This window comes from Rattus norvegicus, chromosome 3 (genome assembly GCF_021556685.1).
Source record: "Rattus norvegicus strain SHRSP/BbbUtx chromosome 3, alternate assembly SHRSP_T2T, whole genome shotgun sequence".
Classification (NCBI taxonomy): Eukaryota; Metazoa; Chordata; class Mammalia; order Rodentia; family Muridae; genus Rattus; species Rattus norvegicus.
In genome coordinates this window covers 159,798,242-159,802,801 of record NC_141536.1, presented here as the reverse complement: position 1 = coordinate 159,802,801, position 4,560 = coordinate 159,798,242, and positions in this window count along the sequence as shown.

Below are 4,560 nucleotides of genomic sequence, written 5' to 3'. Positions count from 1 at the left end.
GTTAAAAACTAAAGAGGTTTTTGATAGAGTTAACAATCATCTTAAATACCAACTTCCTGCTTTTCACGTTACTCTGAAGTTATATAAGACACCATATTTGGGGTGAGAGAATAAAGGGTGCTTGGGGCACTGTGCTGCTTTTGTTTCTGTTGTTGTTTTGAAGTTTCTTGAGTTGATAATGTAGTGAAGACCTATCTAAAAAGAACTATCAGTGGTTCCCACAGCACAAAGTGTCTTTGCCTTAACCTTTGACCCCGTGGGTCTTTCTGACTGCTGGAATGAACAGGACGTGGCAGAGCTGAGGTCCCTCATCTCTGAGATTTAGAAATGGCTCTGAAGCTTCTGCCGATTGCTTTCTAGAACTTGATGCTCTCAGCAGCCAAGTCGGGAGGAGCCACCGGCCCCCTGAACTCACCCAAGAACTCCCTATGGAGGAGGAGATGTTGCCTCAGTTGTTCCAGTCCAGAGGCTGAGTTCTTCTCAAACCTGGTACCAAGAATCCCAAGTATCTCAGTGTGAACCTCTTGAGGTGACCTCGGTCTCAGCCAACGTCTGGGAGGAGTCATGTGAGGCAGTTTGAGCTCAGTCAATTCTCAAACTTAGCAAGGGGAGAAAGTAAATCGCTCGTGATTTAAGCCACTCATCTGTTGTGCTTGGTTGTCTCTGCTGATTTCTCTGTTGACTCTTGATGTGTGAACTCCGGTTACCTTAGCCCCTTCATGGGCTCCATTGCATCTAGCACTCCCTCCTGACAGCTGGGGGTTCAAAAGCTACCTCTCAGTGCTGTTGCTTGAACATGTTGAGTCTTGTTATCCTTTGTCAAGCCTGACTCTTGCTCTAACACTGAACCTAAGACTTGCTCCCAGGGCCCCAGCACGTTTTCTGAACCCTGGGTTCTGAGAGGGCTCTTTCTTTCTCAAAACTAAGAGAATGCTACAACCTGATCAGAGAGAGGGCAGGGCAGTCATATGCCATCAGGACTTTGAGGCTTCCCATGTGCCACCTGACTCTCTGGACTCCCATTTCTCTAATGCTAGAATGAAGAAAACAAGCCATTCAGTTGGCAATAATCTGTCTATTGATGGAGCCTACACCCATCAACTGTCATCATGAAAACCGTTGACTTTGGGTACAACTGCATACTGTCAAAGGCAGGGAGGGAGGGCATTGAATCTCCCAGATACAGGCAAGAAAAGAACATCCCTAAGCTCTTCACTCCACTCCCCTTCCCCACAAGCCAACGGTCCAGTCCAGCAATTACTGACAAAACAAACACAAGGCCCTTCTCCGGAGTGTAACCCAGGCCGACTGCCAACGAATTGGTGGTGGTTCCAGTCCTTGATTGCTGAGGAGGAGAGCCTAGAAGTTGTCTTCTGTTTTCAGTGTTTGTTAATGAAGCCCCCTTCGATGGACAGTCCCAAGCACTTGGTGTTGCAGTGAATAACTGTGATTCGACGCATCCTGGCAGGCTGATGTGAGCTGTGTTGGAATGATTATCAGGCTGATAGAAGCATCACATGTGATTTAGAGTGCTACCTGCCACCGAGACCCTTTGCAGGAGGTCACAGGAAGCGGCTTGATGCTATACATGTGGACAAGCAGAGAGAAGAAGGTGGCCGGATGGTGACTCCTCCAGAAAGGCAATTAGCCTGGCTTTGCTCCTCCTGCCGTGAATTAGGTGGGAATTAATGGGTCTCTTGTTCCATTCGCACCTGTGCTCACCCCTGGGCACTTCACCTCACTCACTGTGGAGTGAGTTCACCCTCCTGCTTTCCAGGTGCTGAGCAAACCATTCACACTTGTCAAGAACATTGTTACCTCTGACTTGCTGAAGCCCAGAGAGGAATGCTTCCCCTTGCGTTTCTGGAGTGACACGCCTGCAACTCTCCTTACACTTCTCTCCCCTATACGACTAGATTATAATGATACCCTACAGATATAGTCCTCAGGCAACTTCTGCTGAAACTCCCACGCTGCTCTCTGGGTTTTGCTTGCCCTTTGATTCTTCTGCACATGATGACAGCGAGGGAGAACAGTGTCCTAGTCAGTTGAGAATACGCTCTGTGCGCTGGACCCTCCTCTGAATGCCTTAGAGCCTGGCCCTACTCAATCTCTCAACCAGCTTCTTTCCTCATGATACAGAGAAGAAAATCAAGGGTGATTGGTTTAGGAATCAAGCCCCAGGGACTCCAGAGGGACTCAGTTGGTAAGGCACTCCCTTATCATGCAAGAATGAAGACCTGAATTCCATCCCTCATTCCCCTAAAATAAAAAAAAATAAAAAAAAAAAAAAAGCAAGGCAGGGCCGTGCATACTTGCAATCCCAGGATTCCAAAGGCAGAGACAGGGGCTCCCTGGCCAGCCCGCCTAACTGAATTGGTGAATTCCAGGCAAGTGAGACAGTTTGTCTCCAGAATCAAGATGGATGGCACACTGGGGAGCAACTCAGGGTTGACATCCGGCCATGACATACACATTCATACATGTGCACCTGCAATGACCCCTCCCCCCATACAACCAAGTGCCAGATCACACAAAGGACTCAAATAATAGAGGGCCCCAAATATTTCACTCAGCACTCTGTTTTTTATTGTGGGGCAGTAGAAAGGAGACAGTCATTCTGGCTGAAGGTGACAAACTGAAAACAGACAGAGCACCTGTGGCTAATGCTATTGAAAATTTAATCTTAGGACGTTGGCACTAAGTAACATTGTCTATTTCTTGACACTATTTCTTCCATTAGCCTAAGGTAGTGACCAGGTAGGATATGTGAGAAACTTCATATGCCTGCCTGAGGTATTTATGGAACTGGTTGCAATTGGTAGAGCCTTTGGGATTGCCAATATTTATTCTGTAGCCTGCCTCCCACTAGGAGCATCAGAAATCAGAAGAGAGGGGGGAATTCTGCACCAAGCAGTAGAATCCATCCCAATGGGGCTGCAGGTGGCTCCACAGGGGTTTTCTCCCATGCCTTGGTGGTGTTAATTAGTTATGGGACATCTCAAGGTCTCAAGTTAGCTGACTTTCACTAACAGACCCTTAGGCCATTGTAAGTCCCAGGATCAACATAATTTTGGTGACTACTGATTCCCCAGAGCAGTGCCTTTGCCGAACGTTGCTTCACTTCTCACTTGAGACTATGTTCTGTAGTCAGCCTGTCACTAGCAGACATATGAGATAATTGTCATTTGATCATATCAGACTTGACCCGTGGTCTACAGTCTTCAATCACCCTCAAGTTCAGCACATACCATGCAATCTGCCCGCACCTAGAGCATCCCTCTGTCTCAGACCTAGACTCCCATCACTTATTGTCAGGGTTGTAGAATCACATGGCTACCTCCCTCCCACCCTTGTCTGCTTGCCCCAGCCTGACACATCTGAGCCCTCAAGCTCATTAACTCTGAAGCTGACTGATGCACAACTGTGATGCATTTCTTCAGGCCACAAGCTGAAGTGCACACAGGCTCTGAGCAGATTTGGTAGACTGAATAAACAGTCTGGGTGTCCTGTGCTGATTCCCAGAACCAGGAAGTTATTTCTAGGTCAAAATATGAGACAAGGTGGCCATTTTGGTTTGTTTGTTTATTTGTTTTCTACAGTGTCTTTCCAGAAATCCGCACTATATATGTCTGATCTTTGAGTTCTCCTCCATTGAAATTGATATCCCTTAATTGTCATTAAAAAAGTTTGTGAAGACCAAATTAATTGTCTATGAAACAATGTTGGCTTAAGATCTGCCATGTTGTTTAGGAAAATCTGCTGATGTGTAAGATTTGGGGTTAAAAAAATCAATTGGTAAATTTTCTCTAGTTCTTCAGTAGTATAAAAACCATATTCACTGTCTTGGGTACAGTTGGGTGAAGGATTGATTGACTGATTAATCGATTTTTCTGCATAAAATATTTCCTTTGGAAGTTGTGTTCACACATAGAACCAAAGTGATTAAGTCCAAGAACTAAACATGATCTGTCTCCTGGTCCCACACTCCTTCTGTGCCTACACAAGCAGACAGATGGTGTCGATGGTTGATTGGGAGAGCAGCGGGTATGAGAGTCACAAGAGCCCCAATGATGAAAGGGCCAAATAAGCTGAACGATGCAGAGTGGTGCAGCTAGTGTTACAAAGCACTTTTCAAATTCTAGTGGTTTTCATGTTTCCCGTCGCTGTGTCAGGTGTCCATAGGGCAAAGCTGAGCACATAGCATGCCAAGAATTGTTTGTACCATCAGTCGCTTGTCCCTAGAATGCCATTAGCAAACATGTTCTCTTCTATTCATGTCTGTAGACCCAGAGAGGATTTATGGTGTCTGGCTAAGGAAAGAAAGAAAGGGAAGGGGAGGGGAGAGGAGGGGAGGGGAGGGGAGGGGAGGGGAGAGGAGAGGAGAGGAGAGGAGAGGAGAGGAGAGGAGAGGAGAGGAGAGAAGAGAAGAGAAGAGAAGAGAAGAGAAGAGAAGAGAAGAGAAGAGAAGAGACGGAAAAGAGAAGACATTTTTTCCACCTCTACAGCAGGGCAACGGTGCCTGTTGGGGAAAAATAACAACACTGACAACTGAAATAG